Source organism: Lipophrys pholis, assembly GCF_963383615.2.
Source record: "Lipophrys pholis genome assembly, chromosome: 2".
NCBI lineage: Eukaryota > Metazoa > Chordata > Actinopteri > Blenniiformes > Blenniidae > Lipophrys > Lipophrys pholis.
In genome coordinates this window covers 4290406-4306959 of record NC_137636.1, presented here as the reverse complement: position 1 = coordinate 4306959, position 16554 = coordinate 4290406, and positions in this window count along the sequence as shown.

The following is a 16554-nucleotide window of genomic DNA, read 5'->3' as shown; positions in this document are numbered from 1 at the left end:
GGAGTGTTCTGGTTCTCAGACCTGGGTCAACGGTTCATCTTTCAGCAGGACAACGACCCGAAACTCACAGCCAAGATATGAAAGGAGGCTTCAGCAACTCCGAAGGTCGCTGAGTGACTCATCCAGAGTCCGGACAAGTGGAGAGAAGAGAACCTACGGCGAGCAGCATGACAAACTACAAGATTTATCTCCAACATTTTTATTAGTGGCTCGAAAGTTGTTATCTGTGAAGAGTATTCTGGGTGAAATGTGCCAACATAAGTTAAATCATAACTAATAAATGTGTCACAGAGGTCGTAAAACACACAAAAACAACGTTTTAAACTTGCTTTTCCATCAAATCCCGGCAATAAATCCAACGAGCAGGAGAATACTCAACGTGTCAGACTGAACTATGAAGCAAAACTGATCAAATAGATCATGTTTCTGTTGGTGAAGTAACCAAACGGCACAAATAACCAGAAGGGTTATATGAAACTCCACTGATTACTGCAGAAAAGAACATTTAAGGTAAAAATATAGCTTTTATTGACTAAAAGTTAAAAGTAAAACAGAAGCTGAATAGTTTAAAATTGAAACTGTTTCAAACACGAGGCTAAAATTCAGTTTGCATGTTTAATTTTGAAATCTTTTTTGTAATATCAACAATATATTGAGGTAGAAATACTGACAAGTTAATAATAAAACTCTTAAATCATACTCCTACCAATAAATAAACAGCCTGACGTATTAGCATGTGTCTAAAGTGCAGAAATGGCTTTAACACTTTTGTGATAAAATTTCACTACATTTACTTGAAATGACATTTCTTTCTTTGTTTATGTAAACACACGTTTTACATGTTAAGAAAAACTAATTTAAGGTAAAAATTCAGCTTGTCATATATCAACAGACCACATTTAGTCTATTATTTACAATTGTTTGTGTATATAATCCTACAGCCATGTACAATGTATAGTCCTAGTTGCAGTGTTATAGTACGCTCATTCAAATTCAGCACTTCATCGAAATTATAACAAATTAAAAAATTTTTTTAGATATCACCACATATTCAAATATTTAGTAAGAATAACTTATTTCCCTTAACTTATTTAGTTTTATGTGTCGTTTTACTGTTAATCGGAAAATATGTGTCTGTTTGAAAGAGTTTCTGGGCCCTTAAATGAAACTGCAGTCTCACTGTCATCCAGCAGAGGGCAGCAAAACCACATCAGAAACACACTGAAGTGATTCAAACCCTCAGTGCAACTCTTGTGTTTTGACTGCTTTAGCTGGCATATTCTCCTATTTTACTCCTAATATATTGTATTTAAATGTATTTAAAGGTTTGTATTAAGGTATTTTGACGCCCTCGCCGTCCAGTGCCGGTTAATACGTGAATACTTGAGTATATGTGGTCGTGCTTCGCTCCCGTAGACTCATAAGTCAGAATAAGAAAGTTCCGACAAACCATGCTGGTTTTATGAGAGGAAATCTCTCTATCTTATCCGGCTATTTTAAAAGTACAAACCATTGGAGCACTGCAGAGAGGAGGACGGCCGTCTGACGACTCAGTAGCTCCGCCTGGTGGTGGGAGGCTGCATGACGAGCCTCTTCGTATTTGAATCGATCTCTGATTGGTTATGAGGACGTAGATGTTTGATCATTTAGTCGTCTCAGTGAAAAAACCCTCTCCTGAACTGAACATATACAGTGAGTGTGTATTTTGAACAGTGAGTGTGTATTTTGATGGATGGTTGTAATCTAACGTCACTCCATCGCCTGGAGTGGGAATCACTGTGAGGAAAATCTTTACCAATCAATTTTACAATAAATACTCTTTATCAGTACTTTCTTACTTACCCTCTCTACCGGGGGAGGAATGGGGGAGGGGGGGGGGGGGGGGTGGAGGTGATGTGAGTGAGTTCTGGTTTCCAGCTCTTGTTATTGCAGCCTGTCTGAGGACCTGCGTGACCTTTGACCTCTATGCTTGCAGCATGAGGAAGTGGTTACAGACACGCAGCAACACGCAGATCCTCTTTGTCTTTGGCAAAATACTTCCTCCTCCTCTCCTCCTCCCGCCGCCCCCCCCCCACCATGATTCCTCAGGAACTCCCCCCGGGCGGTTTGGGGGATCGAACCGTGTGTCAGGAGTGTGGGACTACACCACTTCTCCTCTTCCTCAAAGAGCCGCTGACCTCGCTCTGAGCGACGAGCGCTCAGGAGGAAGACACGGCCCCCGATCCCATTAACTCCACGGCTCTCCGATGACCAGGTGGCTGAAGTGCAGATGCATAAAGCAGCGCTCCACTGCTCCACCGCGCCGGGGCAGCCCGCTGCTCATAAACACAGTCGGGGCTCAGTGAGAGCATCGCTCAACTCCCGCCTTCCACCTCATTCATGTTGTGCTAAACACTCAGAGTGTGTGTGTGTGTGTGAGAGCAGTCTGGAGGGGACATGCCAGATGTCAGCGCTCCGTCTTGGAGCAATTAAACTGGTTGTTATGATGAAAGAATTTACTTGCCATTTGTTTCTCCTGCTTCAATCTAATTGAGTGATTGAGATCTTAATTAGATTATCTCTCTCTCTCTCTCTCTCTCTCTCTCTCTCTCTCTCTCTCTCTCTCTCTCTCTCTCTCTCTCTCTCTCTCTCAGCCTCTTTAATCCCTCATTTGTGTTTCAGTTTTACCCACTGAAGTCGTACCTCTGTGTTTAAAGTCTGCTGAGAGCCAGAAAGCAGCTAATTGCTTCAAGACTGTTACCGAACTGTTTATTTTCAAGAATCTGTGTTTGCAGCCACTTTACTCTCCTCTAATGGAAGCATCTGCGTGTTTTACTCTTCTCTAATCGAAAGGCAGCTGGACTCATTATCTCAATATTAACAGACCAGTGGTCGGTTGTTTCAGCCTGGACTTTGCTCTTTATAAGGAACATTAAAGTGTTTTTTAAACAAAAAAAAAAAAAAATCAACATATGCAGATTTTAAAGGACGTTTAACGAGTTTCCAGCGAATCACATGAAATGCGTAAAATTTAAGGTAAGAAAATATACATTTACGAGTTAAATCTCGCTAAACAGGATTTTTTAAGTTTGAAGGAGAGCGGTGCAGTTTCTCTCCTCACACTGAGAAAATCCCCAGTTTGAGTCCGATCAAGGATCTTTCCACGTCTCACGGACGTATTAATCACTATAAAGGTTAACGGAATTAAAATTTGAATCTTCTTATCGTAAAATATTTTAACATTGTTACTTAAACATTGGAATCTGATGAAGAAAATCACCTAAATCGCAATTTTTATGACTTTATATTCCAAAACAAAAAAGTTCTACCTTTGTTCCACATTAGTCTTTATGTGCAGAGAGGATATTATGAAATATGATGTCAGTCGTAAAGCACAAGGAAGTTTGTTGAAAATTCTCACGAATTCTGCAAATATTGCTTAAAACTATATCTGTTGTTGAGTCGTGACTGAACCTTTTCAATGTTGGATTCCGGCTCCAAACCAACAAATCTGAAGGAAACGTGAGTGAATAAAAGTGTGTGTAGAAACAAACGGGCCGTCCAGAAAAAGAGCACTGGTCCTCGGTCAAGACGTGAACGTGACGTCGTCTGCGTAAGTGTTTGTATTTTTCACAAATCATATCGCGATGACGATCCTGAATAAGCTCACTACATTCCACACGGTCACGTGACGTCATGCAGCCGCACTCCAGAGACGCTGACGCGCCGCTTCGAGTGAAAACGCTTCGATTTTTACTTTCTCATTCCAGAAAACGTTTTGAAATGATGACCTCGTTTTCACAATTTGTGCCGCCGAGGTCATTGGCGTGCCGGGCCACGAGTTGTTGTTGTTGTTTGTTCCAGAACATGAATGCAGACTGAATAAAACTTAAAGATGATGATGAATCTGCAGGTTGAATCTCGATGCGTGTTGATCATCTGCTTCCGGTGGATTGTGAAGCGTTTTCTGCCTCCTGCAGCCGGTAAACAGCCTCCTGCTCCACTGCCCACTTGTTTTCTCGCTGCCGTTCACATCCAGGCAGCTGTCGGGTAAAAGCTATAAATTATTTATCCGCCGGTTGTTAGCGGAGATACTCTGGGTGCTAATAAACTCCTGCGATGTTTGATCTCCGTCGTACTTTGTTCTGAAAATAGTTGATTGTGACTGAGCTGTATTTCAAATGAGCTCCTTCATTTGCTGTCTGTTTATTGATGTAATTGTGTGTGTGTGTGTGTGTGTGTGTGTGTGTGTGTGTGTGTGTGTGTGTGTGTGTGTGTGTGTGTGTGTGTGTGTGTGTGTGTTGTTGGAGAGTAAACATAATAAAACCTGCAGGATTTTGACGGTGTGAAACTGTGAGTAGTTACTGGATCTTCAGTCGGGGTCGTTAAACTAATTATGGAATAAAAAAGACAAAAGGAGAAAATGTTTTTTTTTATTAAAGTTGATGTTTACATTAGTGCTTTATGATCCAAGCAGTAAAATGAGAGAATAATAACTTATAAATCAACCCAGAAATCAATAGATTTCGTTCGCAGGTAACAGCAGGCTGATGGGGATTGGAAGCATATTTGTATTAATTGAATCGACAACAAATTACAGCATTTCTGACTTTATTTTAATTTTTTTTTATATTTTTTTATATTGCAGGTGTGCATTTTGATTAAGGCCAACAACTTCAGGCAAAAACGCAAAACTGGTTGTTTTGGGTGTTCGTTTCCACGACAACGATGCTCAGAGCCACTGAAAATGGAACTTTTTGAAAACGCTCGTCTCCGTGGAAACGGGGTCAAATGAAACGGCAATGCTGGGCGGTTCCGTCTGCTTGTTGACAGTGGACACGCTGCTCATGTGCACTAGAGTTAAGAGTTGTTCTGCACATGCTCAGTAGACGGACAGTAACAGAGTTTTCCTCCAGAGTGTCACGACTGCCATTTTATATTCCTCTAGGACTTGGTAGCTTTATTTTGACGATCCAACTTTGTCGTTGTTAAATACAGTGGGGCAAAAAAGTATTTAGTCAGCCACCGATTGTGCAAGTTCTCCCACTTAAGATGATGACAGAGGTCTGTAATTTTCATCATAGGTACACTTCAACTGTGAGAGACAGAATGTGAAAAAAAAATCCAGGAATTCACATTGTAGGATTTGTAAGTAATTTATTCGTAAATTATGGTGGAAAATAAGTATTTGGTCAATAACAAAAATTCAACTCAATACTTTGGAATATAACCTTTGTTGGCAATAACAGAGGTCAAACGATTACTATAGGTCTTTACCAGGTTTGCACACACAGTAGCTGGTATTTTGGCCCATTCCTCCATGCAGATCTTCTCGAGAGCAGTGATGTTTTGGGGCTGCCGCCGAGCAACACAGACTTTCAACTCCCTCCACAGATTTTCTATGGGGTTGAGGTCTGGAGACTGGCTAGGCCACTCCAGGACTTTCAAATGCTTCTTACGGAGCCACTCCTTCGTTGCCCGGGCGGTGTGTTTGGGATCATTGTCATGCTGGAAGACCCAGCCACGTTTCATCTTCAAAGCTCTCACTGATGGAAGGAGGTTTTGGCTCAAAATCTCACGATACATGGCCCCATTCATTCTTTCCTTAACACGGATCAGTCGTCCTGTCCCCTTAGCAGAAAAACAGCCCCAAAGCATGATGTTTCCACCCCCTTGCTTCACAGTAGGTATGGTGTTCTTGGGATGCAACTCAGTATTCTTCTTCCTCCAAACACGACGAGTTGTGTTTATACCAAAAAGTTCTATTTTGGTTTCATCTGACCACATGACATTCTCCCAATCCTCTGCTGTATCATCCATGTGCTCTCTGGCAAACTTCAGACGGGCCTGGACATGCACTGGCTTAAGCAGGGGGACACGTCTGGCACTGCAGGATGTGAGTCCCTGGCGGCGTAGTGTGTTACTGATGGTAACCTTTGTTACTTTGGTCCCAGCTCTCTGCAGGTCATTCACCAGGTCCCCCCGTGTGGTTCTGGGATTTTTGCTCACCGTTCTCATGATCATTTTGACCCCACGGGATGAGATCTTGCGTGGAGCCCCAGATCGAGGGAGATTATCAGTGGTCTTGTATGTCTTCCATTTTCTGATAATTGCTCCCACAGTTGATTTTTTCACACCAAGCTGCTTGCCTATTGTAGATTCACTCTTCCAAGTCTGGTGCAGGTCTACAATTCTTTTCCTGGTGTCCTTCGACAGCTCTTTGGTCTTGGCCATAGTGGAGTTTGGAGTCTGACTGTTTGAGGTTGTGGACAGGTGTCTTTTATACAGATAACGAGTTCAAAGAGGTGCCATTAATACAGGTAACGAGTGGAGGACAGAAGAGCTTCTTAAAGAAGAAGTTACAGGTCTGTGAGAGCCAGAGATCTTTCTTGTTTGAAGTGACCAAATACTTATTTTCCACCATAATTTACAAATAAATTCCTTAAAATTCCTACAATGTGAATTCCTGGATTTTTTTTTCACATTCTGTCTCTCACAGTTGAAGTGTACCTATGATGAAAATTACAGACCTCTGTCATCATTTTAAGTGGGAGAACTTGCACAATCGGTGGCTGACTAAATACTTTTTTGCCCCACTGTATGAATGTCCATGTACTCCCATTGTTAATGTTTAGAGCGTATTGTTCTCTGCTCGTGTGTGTGTGTGTGTGTGGTTTCATTACAAAAACAACTAACGGCGCCCACTAGTGGCCCACCACGAAATCTACATTGTTTTTCCACACTTTTCAGAATGTTCCCATATCGACACAAAAACGTTGTGTTTTCACTCGGAACGTTGTCGTGTAAACGGGACTGTAATTCGAGGCCTGGAGCTTCCGTGTGACAGCTGAGGGTGAAACCTAATTCACTTCTCTTGGTGGGAAACGGTGCGCGTCCCCGGTCTGCGCCGCGCCGAAATGTGAATGTTTGAGGAGGTCAGAGTCTGGACGCCCAGCGCCGACCCGACACGTTCTGCATTCATGTAATAATCGCTTCCACCTGCGCCGCAGTCAAACGTACAGTTTAAATTTCACCGCCGTGTTTTTCCAAGTCTGCGATAACATCGCCCCCTCCCTCCTGAAATGATTTCCTCCTGCGCCGTCGTTCAGAAGTGCTCCGGGAGCTTGTAATGGACAATCAAACCTTTCACACTCGGTGAACTTTGAAGTCCGCGTAGCGAGGTTAATGTCACAGCGGGCCGGGATTCAGAAATAGCAACTGGGCTGCAGGTTGTGGACGGATTCATCAGTGGAAACCACATGCTCCGTCAAGCAGGTCTCCATAATTGCCCACTGACACTCGACCCAATGGTGAACTTTGCTGCTCACCGCAGGACTTTTCACTGGGAGTCGGCGGGGGAAAAGTCAATGATTGCTGTCGAAGCACAGTCACTCAGCACAGGCCGAACCTGAGTGACACTGCGAGGGAATGCTCAGGCTTTGTTTACACCCAACGTTTTCAAGTGACAACGCAAAACTTAAGGTTGCGTTATTGGTGTTTGTTTACATGACGGCGCTGCTCGGAACCCCTGAAAACACAAAAAAAACGAATATTTCTGGGAACGCGTGTGTTCGACGGTGGAAATGCTGCTCCTGTTTAATCACACCACGGTCATAGTAAATATTTGGTTCTGCACTCAGTAGACGGACAATAAGAACAACGTTTTCCTCCAGAGTGTCATGACTCCCAGTCCAGGGTCTCCTGGGTACTTTTATTTTGGCAGTCACTGTAAAAACAATCCAGGTTGGTCGTCTGTCCACGGGAATGTTTGTGTTCTGCCATGGTGAATACTTTTTAGCATATTGTTCTCTGTGGGCACGTGTGTGTGGTTTCATTACAAAAACAAACCAACCGTACCAACTTGTGGCCCGGCCGGGGCGAGCTGCATCATTTTCAGTGTTTCTGCCGTTGCCGTGGAAACAGTCGTTGCTTTCACTAAGTTGCTCTGTCAACCAAAAAACTTTTCTGAAACTTAAATGCAAAACATCATATCTTTTCACCTGAAACCCCGTTGTGTAGACGGGGCCCAAGTATTGCCAGAATCTGTTTGATTGTTATTGTAGTCATGTCAGCGCATTAGCGCCGCTCCACCCGCCTCTCAAAATCTAACTAACGCTCATTTTCAGAGCGGTCGGATTGAATTCAAACTTCCACCAACTCCAGGGGGAAATTACCAGCAAGGCCCTTTTTCTGTTCAGCCGAGCGCTGGCAGACCTCCACGAATAGTGTTTTCTCCTTAAAGATAAAATACTCATGAATCAGACGAATAAAACTGGGGGAATAACTGTTATTAGTGAGAGTGAAAGTTATTATAAAATGTAAAAGTGCCGTCGTGAAATGGCGCTGGGAGACTTGTAAAATTAAAAGTATTGTGCTTGGTCTGAGCCGGCCGAGCCACCGCCAGCTCCACTAAGTGTTAACACCTCCGCAAACACGTGAGCAGACACGATAAAACCTCAGTGTGGGTTCTGCTGGTGTCAGAGTTTCATGAGGTGTCTCCGAGTTTCTGCTTCCTGCCATGAAAATAATCCAGAGAGCGAGCCGGCGCTTCGGAAGCACCTGAGAGCGTTTTCAGGGACACGTGGCGGAAAGTAATGTCACACACTACGACGCCAACACACAAAATATATCATTAGTAATAAGGACGCACTAACACTGATACCAGCATCGGGTCCGATACGCCACGGAGTGCTTGTACTTGTGAAAGACCCCCAATGCAACCCGGCGAGCATCGTCGTGACGTATCGTCGTGGCAGGTATGCTAGCGAGCGCGTACGATGTCCACACTTTTTTAGATTCTTCAATATTAATACGAATGACGAAAATAAGACGGGACTGTGATACATGCTCTGACAAAACATCAAGAGCAGGTGACAGATTTTTTGTACAACAGCAGCAACTTAATCACCAGAGACCAACAGACTTGGCCCGACGTCGCTCATTAGTCGAACCGCTAAAGCACGCCACACACCAGCGATGCTACATGCTAAAGTGGTTCCCCTTGTTAACGGTTATAGCGTATTTTTCTCTGCGCGCATGTGTGTGTGTGTGTGTGTGTGTGGTTTCATTACAAAAATAACCAGCAGCACCGACTCGTGTACCCAACACGCTCACGACGTTGTTTTTAATGTTTCTGTCGTTTCCGTGGAAACGGACATCCTTTTCAAAATGTTGCCGTTCAAACGCAAAACCTTTCTAAAACGCAAACGCAAAAAACAATGGATCCTGTCCCAGGGAGTGAACTCTGGTCGTTTTGTGGCGTTAAAATGTCCTAAAACACAGAAGGTTGGATGAGATCAGGAGGCTGGGAGACCCTCACCCTCGCCCACACCCACCCTCCCACCCCCCCCCATACCCCACCCCCACCCCCACCCCCCTCGGCGGTCTGAGCTGCAGCTGGAAACGGCAGTTCGTGCTTTGGATTTGTTTAAACTGATACGTTCCTCCTGGTTTACCGCAGGGGGGCTGCTTTGTTTACGACCTTAAGCTGCGCGGACCACCGCGTCTGTTCCTGCATGCTCTTTTCCACCGAGCTGCAGCGGCTCGGGGAGGTTCTCTGTTGTGTGTTGAGGCCCAGACAGGAAACGGCACCCCGGGGAACCGCAGGCAAGCATAAATATTCAAACCCAGAGAAGTTTATAGAGTTTGTCGTTGGGGATTTATGGCGGGCTGCAGGAGACTTCTGAACCTTTCTCCAGACATGAAGGTGGGGTTGGGGTTGGACTCCTTTGAGGGCAGGTGCCAGCGCTCCGAAGCAGGAATAAGAGTGGAGATTTACCGACGCTAACTTCACACCCGGCAATGTGAAAGCAATTAGGTTTGCCCGTCGTTTGGGGGTTTTAATTTGGCCGTGGAGTTGCCGCGTCACTGTGCTGGCTGGTTTCTCTCTCTTGTTTCGAAAACAATTTTGTGGATTGCCATCTGTTTAGTGGTTTTAGGGGTTTGGAGGAAAAACCCCGGGATAATGACTCGTCATGTTTATCCAGTCAACATTATATCGAAGCGCTTTGGCTCACGCTCACTGAAAACCATAAAAACTCAATGAAACTTGCGTCGACTCCAGAGCAGTGCAAGGCAAGGCAAGGCAAGGCAAGGCAAGGCAAGGCAAGGCAAGGCAAGGCAAGGCAAGGCAAGGCAAGGCAAGGCAAGGCAAGGCAAGGCAAGGCAAATTTATTTATAGAGCGCCGGCACAGTGCTTTAAAAAAAAAAAATCCAGAAAAACTTTACAAAGACATAAGAAATATATTAATCAAAGAAATACATTAAAGCTTTAAAAGAAATGAAAGAAAAACATTAAAACAGATAATGAAGCTGTATCAGGAGCACAAACTCGCCAGAGGACGATCAGGAGGTGAACCTCCTGCGCTATGACCTTTACCCTTTCTTGGGACTCCAGTCAAAGTCTCTGCTCCCACTCCTTCGTAGGGCGACAAGGAAAATAAGACCCTGTATTTGATACTTGGATTTTAGTTTCTTTCCTTAAGTACAAAGAGTAAACCTGCCGAATTCTTTCGTTCGGTACAAAGAGCAAAACCGTGAATTGAACCTTTCGTTTAAGTAGTTTGAGAGCAACACACACATTTAAATAGACGATGAACAAACAGATAAAGGCTCCGACCGCGGCGTGTTCAGTTTGTTTATTAGGTTACAGAGAAAGAGGAAGAATTTCTGCCTGCGTTAGTCAACTTTAATCTTCAGCTTTTGCTTTTCACGGTGTGAACGTGGAACCGCTCCTCGCTTTTGCGGAACATGTCGGTTTGGCTCAGCATATTTGTATTTCACAACCTGGTTTCCACTCAGCTGAACGGATGCCGGTGTGTGTGTGTGTCCACCACAACCACATGACGCTTCAACCATCGCCCAGAATAATGGCTACTTCATGTTCTGCTTCACACCTATTTTTCTCTCCACATCGAGCTACTTCTGCTTTCTTGTTCTTCACTTTGACTTCTTTCACTTTGTTTTTCCTCATCAGCAAGTGTGTCAAACATCAAGCCCATGGGTCCAAACTGGACTGTCAGGAAGTTAATGGACATTTGACATCATACATACGGAAACAGACGTCATATTCTTCTTTTGCCACATGTGAACCTTTTCTACTTTGAGATATGAAATACAGTCAGCAATCGGAATGAAAGCTGGCAAATCTCTTGGGTTCATTTATATGCGTGTCTGACTCTGAATCACACACGTCATTGGACTTAACAGTGTGTAAACATTACAGAATGGATATATTTGTCCCCAGAGGATTTAACCGAGACCCGGAACCAAACAGCAAATGGCAGAAATGAATAATACGCATCTTAATGCACATCAAATCATGTTATCTTGGAAGGACTGCTAATCTGCTCGATATTCATTTCATTTGCTTTTATTTGACCAGGAAGTCCCGTTGAGTGTTTTCCTCCCTGTTAGTGTGGACAATGGTAACCAACCTGTAAGATACATCAGAGTTAGTTTGGCTCCCGTTCAAAACTGCTTTTTAAGCTCAGAGCCAAAGGTCACGCCAACTGTTCCCGGGGCGGGTTTCCATGACGACATGAGGCGCGTCATGTATGACAACGTGACATTTCTACACGATTTTCCAAAGTGACATGAGGATCATCATGTTTCCATGACAAACTTGGGAGTGTCATGTGTCAGTGATGACATGAGAAGGGTCACGCTTCCATGACAACATGAAACACATCATGTTTTAAAGACATAAGCGGCGTCATGTTTCCATGAATATGTACTTAGTTTGACAACATGGGAAGTTTCATTTTTCCATGAAAGCTACAACAGGTGTTTCCCCAAATCAATTTCTGTCGCTTGCTGAAGCACATGAATTTCATTTTCCACAGTTTATCTTCCATTTCTTAGGAATCAGACTTTGTTATATTCCACATTTACATTTGATGCAGTCCTGTTGCACAAAGGAATTTAATTTTACTATTCTTCACTTTTCATATGATTTGCTTGTCATTGTTTGAAATGATCGAATATGAAAGACGTGTTGAATATGTTGGTGTTTTCCTTCAAGCTGTTTGATCTCGGCGCTACCTACCATGCATTGCTCATCAGACTACCGGACTATTTGTCTTCCTCAAACTTGTGGATGTTGCTGCGCCCCCTGGTGTGTCTGCTTTCACACTACACTCACACTCTGCTGTACTGTAACGTACATTCTGGATATGTTGCACAGCGAGAACATTGAAACCGGGCATGTTTGTGCTGTGAGGCGAGACCACTGCGCCGCCGTGCAGCCTGATGCCACCTGATATCTCTCCTGCCAATTACCTGAACGTTCTACTTCCCCGAAGCTGCTGCGTTAAGAGCAGCCGTGTCTGTCGTGCCTCGGCCTGCAGCGCTGCTCTGCCTCTCATTAGCTCTCATCCTCATGTGATGTGAGTGAGCTGTACACATGCGTGGGAGCGCGTCTTGTTTGTGTTTGTCCTCACGCATGCATGCGTTCATGCATTGAATCAAGTAATCCCCTTGAGTCTGTGGTGGTTGGATTGGTTTGGTTCTCTAACTGGCAGTTTGTTGAGCGGGAGCCTCGGCCTTAAATAAAGCCGTGTTTATTACGCGGGAGAGGGAGGCAGCGCTGATTAATGGGAACTGTAGACCTTTAATGGCTCGGTGTTATGCACCGCACACTGGCCCCGAGCAACCTGCGCTGAAGGGGTTTTAGACTGCTGCGTGAACGCTCCCAAAGTTTATTATGAGTAAAGCTAATGGTAGGGCTGTTTCCTCATCTGTGTCATTAGCTGCTCTTACACAACAGTGTGGTGTCTGCACACTGGAAACAGGCCTTTTCTGCTTTTCACTACCGTTTCTTCTCTTGGGTCCTCTGCCAGCTGACGTGTTGTTTGATGTTGTTGTGCGGCCACGTGGCGGTGTCGTGGTTAAAATGATCATCAAGTCTTCAAGGTTCATTTCTAAGCTTTTGGGGGGGATGGCGTTTTTTTTGGTGAGGTTGCATGTTCTCCCCGTGCACGCATCGTTGTTTTAGGGCTACTCGGGTTTCCTTCAGCGGTGCAGAAATCAGGCACTCAAATGCAGAAAAGGGTTCGAACTGAAAATGGTCTTTATTAAATATTTCCTCCGGAAAACTGTAATAAACCCGGAAAGCCAAAAGTAATCCCAACAAGATCATCACACAGATTGGTTATGACGTAGAACAGAGCAGATAAATGGGTTAATGGGTGAGAGTGTCCTCCAGGATTCGTCCACACTCAGCTGGGATCGGCTCACCGAGTCTGGGTTGGATAACTCAGGTGTAGAAGACGGATGGATGTTGTTTTGCTGTTTCTGTCCTGCACCCACTCCTCCATCACACCCTGCAGCATCTCCATCCTGCACATACACAAATCTGCACCCACACACTCCTCCTATCACAAACACACACCGACGGCCGCTGAGGGGAATAAAAGAAGAAAATCAGGCAAAGCGCCCTCGTGAATTCTTATTAAAGTGAGATTATTCAAATGGCAGTCGCTGCTTTTCGATGTCAATCACGGCACATTACGCCAGTGGCGATAGAAGTGTTTACTTTCCGTCTGGCTCGAGGTCCAATTACTCCTGCAGTTTACTGCGAACGCGCCGGCGGAATCACGGTTCCCCCAACCAGTCCTGTCAACAACATGTTGTGCTGTCTGTCAGGATTCCATACGAGATGTCAGGTAGGAGTTTGACAGCTTTCTGAGGCCGATGAGGCAGATCCCCTCTGTACAGTCCAAACAGTTCATCTGTCTGTACAGGCTAACATGCTCCATACTGCCCCACTGAAGGTGTTTTTTTTTCCAATAAATTATCTAGAATAGAAATACTTTAGTAATCCCAGAGGGAAATTCTTTCGGTGTGTACTTTATGAGGTTTCCATTAGTGGTTTATTGATAGAAGGTGGTTGGTCTTCATTAAGGCCCTGTTCACACCAACAACGATTTCAAGTGAAAATGGAAAAGTTTGTGTCTCTGTTTAAGTCGGTGATACACAACGTTTGTCTTCAGGGACCCAAATCTTACCATTGTAAACACAGACGACCCTCCCCCACAAAACAAAGTTGAAGGAACCTCATGACTCATGAATGTGAGGTACAGTTTCTTTGTTCTGTAACGTTCAGTTCCTTTTCCTCTGAGCATAAACTCTTTGTGTTTACCAGCGGTCTCCAGGTGTTTGGTGGGCTGGTGTTGCTTCAGTTTGGAGTTTCAAACTTTATTTCGACATTTTTTTTTTGTTAACCACGAAACATGAATTCGGCTCTGAGCCATAATCTGTTTAACTCTCTTGGTACTTTTTCTATCTGACTGATCCGTCTTTCTCTGTAGCCTGACGCGCCACCATTCTTACTCCCGTTGCTAATGTAAACACTTTAAACTTAACTTTGTGACATAAATGGATTAAATGTCGATTCAGATAGTTTCAGGAGGACGTCGTGACCCCCTCATAAATCAGGAATGTCTGTGTACTCCCAATGTTAAAGTTTACAGTGTTTTGCTCTCTGCACACGTGTGTGTGTGGCTTCATCACAACAACAAACAACAGCGCCCACTAGTGGCCTTCCATGCTAACTACATTATTTTCCGCATTGCTGTGGTTTCTGTGGAAACGGACGTCATTTTCAAGACTCTTATGTGTAAATGCAAAACTTTCTTTGACGCAAAAACGCTGAGTTTTCATTTGAAACGTCGACGTGTAAACGGGGCCTGAATCTGAGGAGTCCCCCTCTCTTTCTTTAAAACCTCTCAGTCTGTCTGCTTCCACCGGTCTGCATGTCCGTCAGTCCGTCAGCGTCTCTCCGGCCGGCGTGCAGATTTGTTCAGAGGTTTCTTTCCCGGGGCTCCTTCTTCTTCTTCTGGAGGTTTCTGTGGATGCTGAGCGCCGTCAGGTGCAGCGTTGCAGGCTGACGTCCGGCCCGGTCTAATGCTACATGTGACTTATCTGTTGTGACTGTGGACTGTCTGATGATATTAGTCTGTGCTTTGTGTCGTAGGTGAACAAAGACTTCCTCCCTCCTCCTGACTCAGACTCGGTGTTGACAGGGTCGCGGGGAGTTCATGTTCTGTTTGTCGGGAGCGTGACCGCGGCCCGGCCAGACGTGGATAGGCTGTGGCAGCTTGTCTTTGTTTAGGCTGATAACAGACATTTCTCCGTGGATGTCAAAGGACAACTTCAGGTGGAGCTGACTTTCTCTCTCTTTTTTTTCTCATTTCCTTTGTTCTTCATGCCCCCTGCTTTTTACAAGGTCTAAAATTCAATAACATGTTGGTGGATTTCATTTGAGGAAACGTCTCTGGAGATAAGGATCAAGGAATCCAGTCACTGAAAGCCGACTCTGACATGTTTTCTTATCAGTCTCCGAGCTGGAAATTCAACTTCTGAGCTCATTTTCACAGCAGAGAAATGTGAAACCTTACAGGAGTTAAAGATTGTTCTACAAAATTAGAAGTTCCAGAGTCTTTTACCTCCGGAGCCTCAGTATTTCTTGACTAGATGATAAAAACAGGAGAAGTTTTTTTTTTAATGAGCCAGATTTTGTCAAGTACCATGTCTCTGAACTCCTGCTTACCAAAGAAGAGCCTCATTAATCCTGACCACAATCCTGAAAGCAACATAAAGATGTCCCACCGTAAGTAGCATCATTAGCATTAGCCTGTATTTAACAAACAGTGTCTGCAATTTGCATTAGTGCTTAATTAATAGCTTGTCTGTCTAATAAACGTCTGTCTCTACATGATGGTAGTTTGTCTCAGCTGTTTTGTTGCTGCTGCTTCTTAATAGTTTGTGAATGTTTTTTTTTTTTTTAAGAAGAGCTATTATCTAGATTATAGAGCATCTTCCTCCGGATAACATCCAGATTATAGAGCACCTTCCTCCTGATAACATCCAGATTATAGAGCATCTTCCTCCCACTGACTGATGTAACCTCATTAATCATCAATTAACCAAGTTCTCCTGAAAACGATTCATTGGATTACAGCACCAGTATCTGTGATCAGGATTATCTAAAACTTCCTGTTTGCTGTGATAAAAGATGAGCAGAGCTTTATTTTTTTAAGTCCCAGCAACAACAAAAACCTTCTCCAGGACTTCTTTGCATGAAACGTCTCACTTTGTGAGACAGAGGTCACTTTGTGGTCCTCACTGACTCCAGGTTCCCTGCACAGTCTCATTATCCTTTTATTTCAACATTTATCTGACAAGAGAGCAGGCAGGGGGTATCCAGGCCATCTTTAAAGATTAATAAGAGGCGGTAAAAAAACCCCAGAAAGCCTCAAAAAAAAAAAAAAAGGAGAGGGCGCTTCAAACTAGCCATGCTGTTTAATGTCTGCATGTGATTCGGTTGACAGAATTATTAATCAGGAACTAAAGAAAATCCAGACCTTTGCTCTCGGCTGCCTCACTTACAGTCTTTAGTTAGCACCATTACATAGCGACTGGAGGTCGGGAGGTCTGCCACTAATTGGTTCTACAGGGTTTTGAATAACAATGAGTGGAGCCCAATTATAAAATCACTATGAGCCACCACAGAGGAGTCGGAGGGAGCATGAAAGAGAGGGAGGGGGACGAGGGAGCTGCTGGACCAGCGATGGG